This window comes from Conger conger, chromosome 10, assembly GCF_963514075.1.
Source record: "Conger conger chromosome 10, fConCon1.1, whole genome shotgun sequence".
Taxonomy (NCBI): Eukaryota; Metazoa; Chordata; class Actinopteri; order Anguilliformes; family Congridae; genus Conger; species Conger conger.
The window spans coordinates 24,356,981-24,374,830 of record NC_083769.1 but is presented as its reverse complement, the minus strand read 5'-3'; the positions used below and the strand labels follow the sequence as shown (position 1 = coordinate 24,374,830).

The 17,850-nt window shown below is 43.4% G+C and overlaps 1 protein-coding gene across 2 annotated transcripts in view; it reads left to right on the top strand.

The window, feature by feature from the left end:
• Positions 1-17,850, top strand: part of LOC133138881 (metabotropic glutamate receptor 4-like) — a 281,844-nt gene that overhangs the window by 16,822 nt on the left and 247,172 nt on the right. The gene's annotated exons all lie outside the window — the stretch shown is intronic.

The window sequence follows — 17,850 nt, the reverse complement described above, 5'->3', positions numbered from 1 at the left end:
CTGACTGGTAGATCCTGTAGTGCTCTGAGCTCATAGCTACGCCTCCCTGCCATGTTTACAGAACTGACACCGTCGTTTCATTTTCATAACCAACTTTTTGTCGGTTTCTGTCAAAAAGAGGAATCCGTTATTCATTAGCAGCCATTCAGCGGCTGTTGCCGAGTTAATAACACAAGATAAATGCCTGCTTCTCAAAGAGAAGAGAGGCTTTCCTCCTTCATTTCCGCCCGCCCACGCCCATCTCACGGGAGAGTGAATTTAAGAGAATAACCTACTTTGAGGATTCTCTTTCAAATATTTCCACGTCCTCATTAAGGCGCTTTGAAAATGGCGGAACAGCACGCTTCCGTCCTGCCTCTTCTACACTCGACTTGATGCTGGATTCTGGCTGGTGGCGGGAAAGCAAATAAGAGAAGCTATGTTTGGTTGAATGGAAGAGACACTTCCTGCCTGGATTGGTGGGAACCAATTCGAGTTGAGTGACTGCATCCAAAGGCTGGCCATTTGCCTGTTGGGTGGTGATGAAACGCATCCAGCTTACCACGCAAATAAAATGCACCGTTGACATCTGTCGTTGCTCAGCTGCTGCTGCGACACAGGTTTTAGTATCTGAAGGAAAGAAATAATATGGCTGGCTCTGAGCATGTTAAACTACCATAGATCCGATTCTCATGAATATTTCACAGTGGCAGCGCTTCAGTTCTTATGCATGCGATGAACCAGAGACGACTATGGAGGAAACGTACTATGCAGGTTGTTCTTGCACGATTCTTGCCCCCCCACAGGTGCGCTCGGTTGGATTCTTGTGAAAATGACGTTCCTTTGAAGTTTACCATTGTCTGATTCTGCTCTTTATCTTTTTTTTAGTTCTTTCATGGCGCCCCGTGTCGAAAAATACATTATGCTGCTCAGTGCCTTTCACAGACGCTTAGCCCCACACCTCTAGGAAAAGCACCTCTTGGCTAACATGTTTGAGAAGCAGACTTATTAATAATTTGTTGCTCTCCGTCTCTTCTCAATAATGCACTTTTCACAGGCCTGGAAAAGTTTCAAGATGTCTCTTAAACTGTTTTTTATGCCATTGTTAATACGTAAGCTTTCTGAGAGTGCTTTATGTACAACCCCCCTCATTCCACTGAAGATCATCATAGTGTATTCATGCTCTTGGGAATCTTCTGGGTTGGTTTTTAAAAACAGGGAGCAGCACAGACACAATGGGCCTTGCTCCTGCAGCCAGCGTTTAGCTGTTGCTGAAGCGAAAAGCATCGAATGGAGACGGAACTATGTAGTCCCAGGTCAGGTTGAGGTCCTAGGTCTGTAGAGCGCATGGATGTGTACAAAGAGGGCAAGCAGCTATAGGCCTGTGTGATTTATAGCATGGTGGTGGCCTCTCTCTCGCCCATACACTGGATTTCATACAGAGAGATGTAAGCCACACACAGCATCATGGTCTTTGGCACACTGCCATCCACTTGTCTGCTGTTTTTACTAGCAATACAGTGTTAATGTGCGGTTGTCACTTATCTGACACAAGTTCAACAAAATTTCAGTGCCTGGAGTTGACAAAGCGATGACATGGTAATCACTGGCTGTCTGTTTAACTGCTTTGTGCTCCTTTGATTGTTAAGGTCACTATGTGTGCAATTTCCCTTTGGAGATTAAATCGGGTAGCTGCCAGTCAGGCTTGTCGACGGTTACAAGTGGCCATGAAATCACGCGTTTAGTTTAATTCTGTATATGCAGTGTAACATTTTATCACAGTAAAACCTGCTTCTGTGGAAAGGATTCGTCAACATTACCTTCATAAATTGTACCTTATCATGTATCATGTAAGAGGAACGCAGCCTTTTGTAGTTTAGTGGTCTTGTCCAGACTCTATTGGAAGCAGTATGGATGGCAGTTTGATGTATATGCCCTGGCAAACCAGATTGAACAAAACAATTACTAGGGAATGAGTAAGTCAAAGTGTATGGCTACAGGTTGAAGGCCAAAGTGGTCCGAGCCTGGCTGTGGCTGTGTGTCTTGACTCAATAAATCACAAAACAAGAGCTGGAAAGGTTACGGTATACACTCAGTCAGCACTTTATTACATGTAGGTGTTTATTAGACTTATTTTTTAGACTTCATATCTTCTGCTGCTGTAGCCTATTCACTTAAGAGGTTTGATGTGTTTGTTCAATGTGTGTAAGGCATTGAACAACAAATTCTGTTGTAATGTGTAGTTATTTGCGTTATTGTCACCTTCCTGTCAGCTTTGACTAGTCTGGCCCTTCTCCTCTGACCTCTCTCATTAACAACGTGTTTCTGCCCACGGAACTGCTGCTCACTCAATATTTTTTAGTTTTTCACACCATTCTCTGCAAACTCTAGAGATTATTGTGTGTGAAAATCCCAGGAGATCAGCAGTTTCTGAGATTCTAAAACCACCCTGTCTGGCAACAGCAATCATTCCACGGTTAAAGTCACTTTTCTTCCCCATTCTGACATTTGGTCTGAAACTGAACCTCTTGAGCACGTCGCCATACTTTTATGCATTTAGTTGCTGCCACATGATTGGCTGATTAAATGTTTGCATTTGCAAATTGGTGGACAGTTGTACCTAATAAAGTGTATGTTTTCAAGCATTTAATCATTTGGTATGACAATTTTGCTACAAATTTTCATCTCGTTTTATGATGACTGATAAGCCACATACCATAATGAAATATAAAAACATATTTGAAGAAGCAGTTTTTGGTTTCACGGACACAGATTTAGCGTTGTTCTGGATTGAACTGGAGAATCTCCATTCAAAACTGAATTTAGTCTAGGACTAGGCTTAAGATGTGTCCGTGAACATAGTGTCATTAATATGTTTTGGACAGTTATGACAACTTTAATTTGGCCAAATAATATTAATATTAATCAGGCCATTTTCAAGCTCCAACATCAGACTCATTTTTGTCTTAAAATCACGAAGGGTGACCAAAACTGACAGCTAAAATTTGGTGTAAAAGTAATCATTTTGTGTCATCAGGTGTGTCTGGTATGGAGTTCTGTCATTTTCCAACGGTCAGTAGATACAGTATGCATGCACAAGCAGCTGGTGAGAAAGAGCACTTGTTTCATACAATTCTCATCCACTTGGCTGGAAGCTACCTTTCCAACTACCTGTCAGCTAGCTTCCAGACTGGATCTTTACCGGTTTATCTGGTGAATAGGTGAGAGAACACCTATAATTTTCTCCATAAATAAACTTCTGATTGACTGTTATGTTCTGTGGTTAAATGGTTAAGTTATACAGATATGTTATATTGGTGCATGAAAATGGCTCCTCGGTGCTTTTCCCAGGCAGCGCTCCAGCGATGTTTTGCGGTGTTTCGTTTTTCTCCTGCTTGTTTTACATAGTGAAATTGTGCATTGGGAAAAGGAGCAGAAGTGCTTAATGAAGTAACTTTTGTGTTGATGAACAGTGGCAGGGCCAGAGGACAGTGTGTCCTCGTTTCCCCTGTGTGAGGGAGGCCGCACCGTGGCTCTGTAGTTTCTCTCCTTCCGTGTCGAGGGGGCCTGTGTACACGGCCGCTCTGGGGGAACCCTCAGCGCCGATCACGCCTGTGACATGCACGGGTCTCCCGAGATGGAACGACTGGGACGCATCCATTCAGATCAGGCTCAAAACAAATGTCGACACATCGGTTTAAACCTGGGGAACCCTAACCGTTGGCTCTGGACTGATAAAACTTAGCTGGTCCTGGGCCTCCCGTTTAAGTCACTAGTGAATGAATGTGTAAAATTAGGCTGATTGCATAGGGATTTAAATTGAGTCACCGCTCCTACGCTTATCCACTTCTTTATTGTGCAAGCGTACAAGCCCTCGTTTTGAGTGATTCAGACACTCATTGTAAAATGGGTCATAAACCGTGGGATGGGTTTATGATTAAAAAGAGCAGCGACTGTAGCTTCGTTTGTGATCAATCTATCCTCCAATAAATCAACAAATCCTTGTTTTTACATCTAAAACATTCTCGATCAGTGCCTCGTGGTTGCGCTGGTGGCTACAGATATGGTGTGATGGTTATCTGGACTCAAGAAGGATACTGTAGTGAGTGTGACTGGATTAGCTGTCGCTGACGTTATAACGACCTAAAGAGCAAATTACATTTGATATGGTTTTAATGGGTTGTGATGTTTTGCTGCTGTTGAAAAATATAGATCGATGTCTTGCCGTTTCAATACACGCAATTCAGACTCAAATCTCCGGATATTCTGCCTGTCCCTTTAACAAAACTGCAGAGGCCGCAGTTCTCATCAGCAACAGGAAAACCTCATTATCAGCACTAATTAGCTGACCGAATATGGGATTGTACGCATTTGCATAGAACTCGTTTTGCAAGTACCTCCTTCAGTATAGAATACGGGCATGTTAAGTTGAGCTCCACCAGGAAATCCTCTCCTCAATTAATTAATAAAACCCCATTAAACTGAGAAAGGGATACATTAAGATGGTTCAAGATTGCTTTTCAATTCCAATTTTATAAGGGAGGGACTTGGTGAAGCCACAGTAATGGAGCAGGAAAGAGCCCATTACACTGAAATGTACAGGTGTCCATCACCGGTTCATCTCTCAGTTGACTATAATGCAAAGTAAATATTTGCTCATAAGCCCTCATTATTAATGCAAGGCCTGCACCGTTGGACACCATTGTGCCTCTCTCTGGCTGTCCAGAGCGGGGTTGTGTTTCTTTAAATCCATCCCGGAGTCTGCCCTGGCCCTACCCCGGGCCCTCCAGGCCTCTGAGCGATGGCGACGTGAGGGCACTTAGCCGTGGAGCAGAGGAGAGGGCTGCTGAGCGAGAATGAGCTGGGCTGGGGGTCTGCTTCTTCAAACCCTCTGAGGACGTGTCGCTCCTGCCGCTGGGCCGATCACACGACGTTCTTTCACCTCCGGTTTGTAGCTGGGGAACGGCAGCTTTGGAGTCTGGAGTGCAAGGCGATGTGAAAATGCACTGTATGAAAAGGGACATGTTCACGGTGCTCTCATGTACACAGGCAAAGAGGGACGAGTAGAGGCGCATGCATGCACACGCATTACATTACAGTACATTATCGTCATTTACCAGACGCTCTTACCCAGAGCATCGTACTGTAAAGTGAAAATCATAACCAGACACACGCGCACACTCACCCACACACTGAGCAGACTGAGATGCACATACAAACACACACACACACACACACACACACACACACACACTGAGCAGACCAACATGCACACACACATACACACACACATGCTGAGCGGACTAAGATGCACATACAGACACACAGACACACACGCACACACAGACACACACACACACTGAGCAGACTAAGATGCACATACAGACAAACACACACACACACATACACTGAGCAGATTAAGATGCACACACACACACAAATACACGCACGCTTGAGACAGCATCAGAAGCTTTATTTCCTCACAGGTATAAAGCACGGCCCTCTGCTAACTCCTGCTTTGAATTCCCCTCGGTGTGTCGGCGTGCCGTAACTGAGTACATATCAAACGCCGCAAACCACAGTCTCCTCTGCCAGTCAATGAGGGAACCTGTCCTCACTCTGACGCAGGGAATGGCACACACGCTCCAATGCATAATGCAGTGTAAGCACGGGGTGTGTACGCTCGTGTGCGCTCGCTTATGCATGCCTGCTCTTTCTATATCTGTGTATAATTTATTGCCAAATATTTATTCTGCCTCTAGAGAGTTGGCTACTGCATTCAATTAATGGTAAAAATGCAGCGATGTTTGGTGTTCCTGGGGGCTGTGGCAGACGCCAATCAGCAGCAGGGCCTTGCTGTTTTCCATGCGTTCAGTCTCATTAGGATAAGTGGGGAGAGTGCGAGGCCCCCTGCAGATTTAGCACTTCGGGTTCAGTATAAAATGGCTGAACTTCAGTGGCGGTCTGTTAGGGGAAGCTGCCACCAGTCTGGAGAAGAGAGCAATGACACGCTCGTGCCATTTTGGTCCTGTCACGCTTTCCTCAGCCGTAATGATATGAGAAATCCTCCTCGGAGCCAGCAGCCAACAACGGCGGGCTTGAGCACTTGAACTTTGTGAAAAGTGTTGGTGAAAAACTACACCCCACCTAACATTTATAAAAATCTATTAAAAGTGCAACTTACAATGGTGTGCATTATGAGCCCTTGAATCGTGCCTGCCTGTTCCTACGTCTGCGGAAGGGAACTACTCGTGTGTACCCCATCTGTGGCACTTTCTTATGTTCCTTGTGTTTCTGTCTCAATGTGCTCTTCCGCTCCAGTTATGCTAATGCCCAGACCAATGAACCTGTGCCCAATAGACCCACAAATGTTAGTTAGCAGTGAGGAAATGTGCTTGTACATGAGCTTTGCTTTTACTTATTAAAAGCAACATTAACATGTGGGGCCAGGGATGCGGAATGGAGTATGCAGCTTATTTTAAATGACCTGGGTGTCTGCATTTGCCCTGTAACAAGAACGAGGGGGGACTGTCCAAGACTCCAAAATTACACTCTGTACTCCTAAGGCCATCTTCTGTCTGACTAAAAGTGAGTCTGTCTATTTATAAACCAGAGTCTGTCGAGCACAGAGAGCTGAGGAAGGACAGGATGGCAGTGATCACAGTGTCTGAGTGTTGTCATATTGCATCACACCCTGTGCTCACTGGCATATCTCCCATTTCCGCGGTGTGCGATTCGAAGGTTTGAATGCATAGCATCTGTTAAAGATCGAGCAGGGTGTGAGGAAGAAGCCACAAGCTCTCACATTGAGGGCTAAATTAAGAAAGCGCTAATTAAAAGGGCGAACCCGTGAAGCAGAGTTGCGTCACGCCTGCATTATCCTTTCAGAGAGCAGTTATGTGACCGAAAAAATGAAGTTTGAATATCTTGGTTAAAGGGACGCCTCACCCTTTGCGCACGTTTTTTTTTAGCCCGTGAAATAGAAGGCATTCCTTTTGTGAGTTCAGCACGCCAGGCAGTGTCCGAGCCAGCCCAAGATGAAGGTCTGTTGCGGTCTTACTGCTAGATCAGGGACTGTGCTCTGATCTCCATTTGATGGGCCATCCATTCTGACAATATCAGAACCGGTATCCTTTAGATATATGTGCCTTTAGAGTATAGTGTTTTAGCATGTATTTTTATTATAGGTTTGACCTGGGACTCATGTTATTGAATCGGGGGACTTTTGGACAGCACAGTGACTGGGAGCTGTTCCCAGCAGGAAAATTAACAAAAAGGTCCATGTCCAATTAGTTGCCTTCCTATAGAAGGCTTATGTAGTAAAAAATAACATTTTAAAATAATGATGTTACATGGCCAAAATAAAAGCACTATTAATAATGCTGTAAACTGACTTCTTGATTTAGCAAACAGGTAACCGATGATACTTTTTGCTCCCAGGTAGAGGTCCATCCTCCTCTATAAAATAGAAATATAAAAATAAGTCCCAAGCTGAAACTGTCCTTTCCACTGAAATTTCACTGATGGGACATCATTCACAGCCGCCACTTGGTACTACAAAAGACAAATATCACAGCCAAGTAACAACATGCCAGCTTGTTTAAGTGGGAATTTGACCAGGATATTGGGGTCAGCACCCTTTCTCTTTAAATATGTGCCATGGGATCTTTAATGAATACAGTGAGTTAGGAACTTAATTTAATGTCTCATCTGAAAGGTAGTTTCAAGAGCTTCTGTTTAACAGGAACACACCTCTCACATGGTGTCAGTCTGAGCGTCTTCTATGGTAAGGTCAGAAGACTTGATCCGGGAGGGTCTTCCCTTCCCCTCTTAAAGGGCAGCCACCAGGGAAATCCAGTTTCCTGGAGGTTGGCTTGGCCCCATCGACTTATGGGGAAGCTGGAACTCTCAGGTTCTGAGGCCAGTCTGGACCAGTCACTGTCCGTGTTTCTGCAGCACGTCCAGTCACAGAAGCACAGGAGGAAGTGGAAGGTCACAGTTGGACCAGAGCCCAAGGCACCGCTTTACAAAAACAACACGATACACAGAAACAACCAGGATAATCTATAGTAGCTGGAAGCAGTAAATGTATATCTCCGTTGTACAGAACGCTTTGTGGAAGATAATGTGGAAACTTCTGCAATCAGACTCTGAGCCACCACGGTTCAGAACTCTTTAGGGGGAAGAATTGTGTGTCCAAATAGAAGGGGACAAATCAGTTTACTTTAAAGGAAAACGCTGACCAGAGGAGCAGTGAGACGCAGGCCATCAGGAGAAACGGAGAGGTCCCCTGGTAATGATCAAACTCGGCGGAGAAAACAAATCACTCGGAGCCTCTGCACCACAGTCAATATTTGAAAAAGACATGGATTTTTTTCCCCTCTTATTTTTTGGTGGAGAAACTAGGAGAGTACTTCACGAACAATGGAGAAGCATGCCCAGAATCAATAAATATTAAATATTTACAAACGGAGATGTGTTGTGCAAATATTTACCAATTTTCTGGAATGGCTCTGAATTATTAAGGCTCATGAGTATATTGAGTAGTTAGCTCTATAGAGGAGTCTGCATTACTGTATGGAGACAGCTGGGGTTGCCTCATGCAGTAAACAGCTCTGTGTGTGTTTCTGATTCAAAGCTTGTAACTCAGTCACAACCCACTATGTGTCTCTATAGCTGTTGTAGCTGAAAGCTCAACTGGGAAATTATCTGTGATTAGGGGGTGAATAATTGGATAAAAAGAGACTAATCAAAATGAGTCTGGTGCAAACCAAAAAATGATCTTGTTAACTGAAATATTTTAAGCTAGAAATATCAGACAGAGGAATAAATACAGAAGAAATACAAAACAGCCTCAATTCTTTGTGGGATGGATTCCACAAGATGTTGAAAACATTCCTTTGAGATTCTGTTCCATGTTGACATGATTGCGATGCAATCCTGTCAAGATTTGCAGATTTGTTAGCTGCACATTCATGCTCCAACTCTCCCATTCTATCACATCTCAAATGTGTTCTATTGGATTCAGATCCAGTGACTGGGAAGGCTACTGAAGAACACTGAAGTCAGTCATGTTCATGAAACCAGTTTGAGACGACTTGCTTTGTGACATGGTGCATTATCATGCTGGAAGTAGCCATTAGAAGATGAGTACATTGTGGCCATGAAGGGATGCACATGGTCAGCAACCAATACTCAAATAGGATGTGGCATTCAAGTGATGATTGATTGGTATTGGCCAAGTAAGTGTGCCAAGAAAATATTCCCCACACCATTACACCACCACCACCACCAGACTGTTGACACATGGCAGGTTGGGTCCATGGATTCATGCTGTTGGCAGAAAATTATGACCCTACCATCTCAATGCCTCACCAATCAAGATTCTTCTGACCAGGCTGTCTAGTTTTGGTGAGGCTGTGCCCACTGCAGCCGCAGCTTTCTGCTCTTGGCTGACAGAAGTGGAACCCAACATGTTCTTCTGCTGTTGTAGCCCAAGGTTTGATGTGTTGTGCATTCTAAGTTGCTTTTCTGCTCACCACAATTGTACAGAGTGGTTATCTGAGTTACTGTAGCCTTTCTGTCAGCTCGAACCAGTTTGGCCATTCTCTGTTGACCTCTCTCATCAAGGAGTTTCTGTCCGCAGAACTGCCGCTCATTGGATGTTTTTTGTTTTTCACCACTCATTTACCATTCTCAGTAAACTGTAGAGCAGAAGTCATGAACCCTGTTCCTAGAGATCTACTGTCCGGTTGGTTTTCACTCCAACCTCATCAAAGCACATCTAATTCAACAGCTAAAGATCCTGTTGAGTTGCTAATTAGTAGAATTGATTACAGGTAGTAAAATGTTTTAATATTGTCATGAATAGTGCTAGATAAAGTGGATGTGTGTGAATAGCACTTAGTCTCCTTCATGTCATTTAGTCTCATTTTTTCTAATTAAATGACTGAGAGAAGTACAGAAGACCAGACCGTCAGCTAATGAAAATGCAGGACTCTGTTTTCAAGCCATTTTGGTGAAAGAGATGGTGAAGTAGAGGGCAGGCTGGTGCACACAGGAATCTTCTGAACTGACCTGAGGTCTTAGTTAATAGACATTTTGAATTCCAGGCCGGATTTGGGGCTCAAAGGTCAAAGTGGTTGGTTGACCTCCATTTAAAATAAAAAGTGCCTTTGACTGCCTTAGATTCTGCTCACTATTGTACTATCCAAGGTTCATATATCATTCAGTGAAAATATCATTGTTAATTATACTGATAACAACAGCAAGATCTGCATCTCCTCAGATGGGTTATTGGGAAAACCTCTGTTTATCTACTGTTGTGTTTAGTCAGTGAAGCTCTATGAGCCTAGGAACTGATTTACAAGTGAAGCTACATAGCCAAGCACAATAGACCAATAACCATGTGACAGAAGAGTTCCCATATTATTGGTGACTCAACAGATGAGTGTTTGATTGGCTAAAGGTCTTGTGACATCATAATATTGATAATTGTACTTACACAGTGCTTGTTTGTAATTGTTCTTGTAGGAACTGAACTTTGTATTGTCACATCAATTTTCAATAAATTATTCCACGCAAACATGAAGGAAGCTCTGCTCAGAAATCAACAATAGCAACTCTGTTCCAGCAGAAAACTGATACTCATCCTTTGAGTACATGTCACCCCTTCCCCATTGGCACATAGACAGTATTGACAGGGGAGGTAGTAAGCATTTAATGTCCAATGCAGATGTCATTAAGCCATTAGTTTGTGGAAACACAATTTTGCAGAGACTCTTGATTACATCAATCTGGACCAGCTGCAAAGCTTAAGACAGACAAAGCAGAGGGCACCCTCTTAGACACCTCCAGTAATTATTTTAGCTTCCCTGCCCTTCTGTGACTTTGTGGAAGGAGACTAACGGCCTTAAAACAAGGCGATAGTTAGGATACAAATGAGATTCCATCACAGGCTGAGGATCTGTCTTCATTAACGGCAGTTCTGAAGAGGGTGCCATTAGCTCTCTATCGAGACCGTGTGAGCAGAAAATTACGCACATCACGAGATGGAGAGAGTCTCCACATCCCAGAGCCATGCAAAATCTTAAGCAAAGGAAGGCTTTGAAACTGCACACATTCGAAAAGTCTTTCTGCAGGAGCTGGATCAGGGATGAGTCACATGGAAAATAATGTCCGCACACGGCTTGATGCTCCCATGAAGAAAAGTTTAATGAAACCACACAGGATTTTTGTCCAATTTTATACGGCATTATTTTAAGCCTTCTGACGTCAGAGGAAGTGGCGCAGACCTTGTTTTTTAAATGTATTTTTGGTGGGGCCTCTTCCCCTGATCCAGGCACTGTCGACATTTGGAAGTATTATTTCACACAGAGAGTGGTCACGGTGTGGAATAGCTTGCCAGGACATGTAGTGGTGGCAGAAACACTAGGGGTTTTCAAGACCAGGCTTGATAATGGTGCTAGATACTATTTTGCTTTTAGACAAGCTAAGCAGTATGTAGGTAGGAGAAAAATCCATGCATTGCTGGGCTGAATGGCGTGTTCTCGTTATTTAATATTTTATGTTATTTTATGTTTTATGTTATTTTATGCTATGTTATGTTAGTGCTTTGGCTGGGGTATTATTGAATCTACTGACTGTGTATGTTGCATTTTGAGAGAGGCTCTGCAATACTGCCTCATGCTCACCTATGCTCTGGTAGTCTGCACACATCAAAAAAGCAGGAAGCAAAACCTCAGTTAAAATGAATCGTGGCATTCGAAGTGAGAATATTTTTGAAGAAAAGTCCTGCTTCTGCCAACTGTGAATGAGAATGCTGTGAACAAGGCAGATGAAGTAACTGCTTCCCTTGACTGGGTTTAGTCTTGCTTTCTTACCATCTGTTGCTCCCTCTGTTTCCTGAAACAGCATCTGTGGTGGAAACTCCCATCTAAACACACACGCTCAACATTTTCTCATTTGAGGGGGAAACTGTTTGTAATGGGCCGTAATACCTGTGTTTTAGCAGAGCTTCTGTGAAATAGGTTTCACGCTGGGCGAGGCGTGCAGAACCTGGCCGGCTCGGTCATTACTGTGTGGATCAACACACCCTCGGCAGATCGACACTTTATTTCCTGGTTTTGCCCTTATTTCCTTGGTGTTGAGGTTGGAGCGTCTGTGCTGAATCCTGATTATTTCTCTGGGCTTCTGTCCTTGATGGAACACTCTGTGGACATAGTATGCACACTACAAATGAGCACAGTTCAGCAATTACCCCTGTTAATATTATATGAGCCTCAATAACAGTTTAATAATAACAAGGTGTGTTTATTTAGCATTTACGTGTAGTACCCACCTGAGTGATGGCTGGCAGCCGTCCACCAGACACTCAGCACTCATTAGTTTAGTTGGAGAGGGCGGCAGTTGAGGGTTATAATTATATAATTTTAAATAAAGTATTTATGTTATTAGGAGGGGGTGGTGGCAGGCCAAATGAGAGAAGGAAAAAACTGTAGATGTAAAGGGAGGTGGAGAGAACCTGACCTGGGGCCTGAGTGGGAGGAGGTCGTGACTCGGTGGCCAGGGCTGCTGAAGCCGATTGGCTGGCATCAATGGCCCTGTCACCCCCGGCTCTGCCATGGGAGAGCAGGACCAGCTGTCGCCCCGCCCCAGGCTGCCACCCCCCCACCCTCAGTGCCCAGGGCTCACTGCCGCCTCCACCTTCCCTCCCTCTCCACCAGGGGCTTGCAGGTAATTAACATGATTAATAGCCCCAGCCCTGGGTGGCTGATGCAGTAATTAAGGAATCATTGGCCAAATATTTTCTTCTCGCTTCTCGACGGTTGAGAACGATAATTGTACGACAAGCAGCTTGTGTGCCTGGGAGAGAGAGAAAGAGTTCACAAACACTCACCCGGCCTGCCAGCTTATCTGCTCGCCGTTCGTGGAAGGAAAACAAAACAGATAAAATGTTTGAGGAAAACAAGAAAAACAAGTAGCGAGTCATGCTGCAGTTGTACTGAGATGGTGAAGATGGCAGGAGGCCCGGGGGAGGCCGGGGTTCGAGGTTCACCTCCGCAGCAGAGCCAAGATGGATCCCCTCTGTCAGAGTTTCCGGTTGTGCAGTGCCTCACCCCCCAGTCAGCCGCAGAGAAGAAATAAGCAGGGGTGTGAGGGTGGGGAGATTGCTGGCGATTATTGACCGCAACCTCCTCTTCCCTGCACCTCTGCTGGCCTGCAAAGCTGCTGTTATCGGAGCAGCCTCTTATCTGCTGGGATGATAAAATGAGATTTTGCATGTTTCATTTCCTGCCAGTGGAATTACATAAAGCATTACCTGGGCCCCTATGCATTGCTGGCAGTGGACTGAGGAGCAGGGGGTATGCAGTGCACAGAAAGCACAGGCCACTGTACTCAAAGCACCCCCCTCATGGTGAATTATTGATTTTGTGAAAAGTGCGGTAATTACACTGAAATGTGTCAGGCCAGCGGGGAGCTGGCACGCTGCAGCGATTTGTACACTTTACATGCTCGACTCTGAGGCCGTTTCAGGAATCGGATTTGGCTGTAGGGTGATTTTTATATTTTTTTGGCCTGGGAGTATTTTCACCCACCCCTCTGTTGGGGGTAACAAAGGCGGCGCCAGCCCCCACACTTCTAAATCGCTGGTTTGAAGTCATTGTTAACCCCTACCCTCTATTTCCCCCCTGCAAACTGTAACACTAATTAACACTCAGTCATACAAGCAATCTATTTATTTTATGGCTGTCAAAGTTTATGCGTGAATGCTAAACGCTTAAGGCTTTGTTTAAAAAAAATAAATAAATAAAAAATTAAAAAATAAATAAACATTTTCCGTGATTCCAGTCCAAGCAAGCACGCATTCCATGATTTTCTAGTCTCCCAATGAACTCTACAGGTGTCTGCTGTTATGACTAATGATAGAGACAGACAGGGGGCTTTTGACAGAAAGTTTCATATTGAACATTTGTATTGTGTTTACTGATGTTCAAGTATCACATGCCATATATTGAGGCATGAGTAGACAAATCATAGATTCATTTGGTAGAGCTCCCAGTGAGTGAGGAGCCAAATCTAGTATCTCTCCCCAATTTTTTGGCAGCCCATGCGATACTGGAATATATATGTGTATATCTGTACCATTTATGTCGAACAATCAATTTACATAAATTAACATTGATGACAAGAAGGATTTTAAGTTGTCTGTCACAGGAGAAATTCCACCCACCATTCATTGGCATGGTTGTCCTATACTATAAAGGTACAGCTTCATCTAATAAAGGAAGAGTTTAGAGAACTAGCTAAAGAATACATAATTTAAAAAATGCTACTGAGATTTTATCATAAACAGACCCACCATGTGTCAAACTAAGCTAAGATGTCAGTTAGTCTGGACAAACGGCACATTTGCAGATGTATTAATTACGGTTTCTCCTGGCTTGTTGCTACAGTACGAATGATAATATTGCTGGCTGTGGCAATCGAGCTGGTCATGCTGCAGTCAAAGACTACTGCTGGCATGCCTGAGCTAACGTCAGTGGGAATTTCATAAATTCTACCTCTGCTCTCCCGTCAAAATACCAATCAGTGCTTTGCGCAGTTGAAAACTCCCACCTACTTATCCAATCAACCGGGAACCCACTGAAGGTCACCCAGCAGAAATTACTAATAATCTCAGCCAATCGGTTTTACTCTAAACTGTTAATCCAGGGCCAAGGGAATTTACTGGTAGTTCACTGGGGTTTCATGCATCACATTTCATGCATCCTGACTACTGATTTGTCCACCCCTTTGTTTTATCTTACCATCAGTGATATACAGTCCAGGTATACAGGTCAGTGTCAGTTACAAACCATACATTTTCATTATTCTTGATAACCGCTAAGATGCTATTACAAATGTTGCTTCTACCTTTAAAATATCCCATGTTTTTATAAATCGAGAACACTCTAATTAGGGTTTCATTAAATGAGCAAATTAAAAATGGAGCAAATGAAAAAATTATGATGAATCACAGCAAACACTGCGATTAACTTGTTAATTTCTAAAAGCCATAATTTACATGTCAGATAAGTGGGTTAGGAAATGTATGCAGGGACATCCATAAGAACCCATTAGGGGCTTATTGCAGGCTTTTATACAATTAGGCTCATGTAACTTAATTCAAAGAAAGATCTCACTCACGTGTTTTTAGTTAAGATGAGGTCAAAAGATTTTAACATTTATGCATTATCAGTAGTGAAGTCGTGTTATGTTATGTGCTTGTGACAGTCTTATACTGTATACCTAGCTTTTTAGCATCTCCACAGGTATGTAAGCTAATTGGAAAGGAACTCAGTCAAAGCCTCCGTTTCATGTAGGCTGTTAATAAGTAACTCATCAAAACCACTGAAGTACTATTCCGTGAGCACTTTATTAGGTATTTATTTGACTTATTATTATATATATTTTTTCTTCTGCTGCTGCTGTAGCCTATTTACTTAGTGGTTTGACACGCTCTGTGTTCAGCAGTGCTCTTATGCATACCAGTGTTGTAATGTGTGGTTATTTGTGTTACTGTCACCTTCCTATTAGCTTCGACCAATCTGGTTCTTCTCCTCTGACCTCTCTCATTGCCTGCAGAAATGCTGGATGGCTTCACCCTTTTTTCTCCAAACATTCCTTCTTTGGTGGTGGCCAAAAAGTTCAATTTTGCATCCGTCAGTCCAAAGAACATTGTTCCAAAAGGCTTCAGGCTTCTCAATGTTTTCTTTTGCATACTTCACACACTTATTTTTTGCTTGAGTTTGTTCTTTCTGGTAACTCTCAAAGGCCATGTAGGTCTTTGTTTAAAGTACATTGTATTGTTGTCCTGTAAACAGCTAGACCTGTTTGCTACTCTTTTTTGCAGTGATGTGGGGGTTCTTCTGAGCTTTGCTCACCAGGTAATTTCATCTGAAGTTTTTACATTACATTACATTATTGGCATTTGGCAGACGCTCTTATCCAGAGCGACGTACAACAAAGTGCATACCCATAACCAGGGATAAGTTCGCTGAAAGACCCTAGAGGGAAGTACAATTTCAACTGCTACCTGTACAACAAAGATAAGGACGAGGGCCTTTTTTTTTTTTTTTTTGAGAACAAAGAAACAAACAAACAGAGCAAAAGTGACCAAAGTTAACTATCCAAACACTGCTTACCTAGCCAACTAAAAATACAGATACACAAAGCAAGTCACAGAGACAACAATTAAGGTTCACAGGGAGGTAGGGAGGGATGGGGAGAGGTGCTGCTTGAAGAGGTGTGTCTTCAGCTTGCGCTTGAAGGTGGGGAGAGATTCTACAGTTCTGACCTCAACGGGGAGTTCGTTCCACCACCGTGGAGCCAGAACAGACAGTAGTCGTGAGCGTGAGGTGGAGGTTCGGAGAGGAGGAGGTGCCAAGCGGCCTGTGGAGGCTGAACGAAGAGGTCTGGCAGGGGTGTAGGGTCTGATGATTTTTTGTAGATAAGCTGGGGAAGACCCTTTAACTGCTTGGAAGGCTAGCACCAATGTTTTGAATTTGATGCAAGCCATGACAGGCAGCCAGTGGAGGGAAGTAAGCAGGGGGGTGACGTGTGAGTATTTGGGAAGGTTGAAGACCAGACGAGCTGCTGAATTCTGGATGAGTTGGAGGGGTTTGATGGCGGACGCTGGGAGGCCAGCCAAGAGGGAATTGCAGTAGTCCAGGCGGGACAGAACCATCGCTTGGACCAGGAGCTGGGTCGAGTAGGGGGTGAAAAAGGGGCGGATTCTCCATATGTTGTACGAAGTCTGTCTTGGTCTTCCAGACCTTGCCTTGACTTCAACTGTTCCGTTTATCTTCCATGTTATATTAATGTTTCTGACAGTGGAAATAGGTTAAGAATAAAGTTAAGAATAAAAAGTTCAGCCCTGGAATTATATTCACTGGACTCATTGAAGCTGTAATGAGCAAATCACCTGGGTCTGGGCCTTAGTAATCATCTTTTTAAAAACTAACAAAGAATAGTCCAAAAGGGTTCCTAAACTTTTGCACCAGGCCTTTTTCCTTTTTTAAAAATAAATAAAATTTACGAACAGTAAAAAATGAAAATAAAAAGCAATCTTGCCTTTAAAAAGGTCTTATGTTTAAGTCTGTACAATTTAGAATTCAGGTTTGCTATCACTTACAGATTCATTGTAACAGACATTTAAACCAGGGGTGCCCACATCTTTGCATCCCACTGTAGTTGCTGCCACATGATTGGTTTATTAAATATTTGCATTAACAAGCTGGTGCACAGGTCTACCTAATAAAGTGGTCACTGAGTCGACATAAAGAATCATATACTTGCCATTTCTTGCCCTTTTGGTTTAAAACCAAAGTAAGAATCTGAGGAATTCACTGACTACATTCAGAATATCTGCATATTTTTGAGGATGAGATCCACATCTTCATGAGGATAAAAGATTGATTATGCAATCATCACAGCAGGTTTACCAGTATAATTGTAGTATCAATCAATTATAAAGGAGGGGATTTTCTAAAGGCATTTTGAAACTGAGATTGACGGGTATACGCTCTCTCCTGCATGTTAACACTACCAGAAAATGGCTATTGTGTCCCTGTTAATGCAAAATACATGCAGCTAACACAAAATGTTCTCACAATGTTACTGGAATGTTTTGTGAATGTGATAACATTGGCACTACATGGCAGCAACATTGTGAGAATGTTTTTTGTTGGCTCAGATGTAGCTCTGGAACTGGACATCAATATTCGTGTTGTTATCCACGGGGGAAGGCTGGTGTGATGTGGTGCCGGTGTGTGTGCGTCTGAGTTAGGCTTTTCAGCATCCTGTAGACGTCCTGTAGAATGGTGAGGT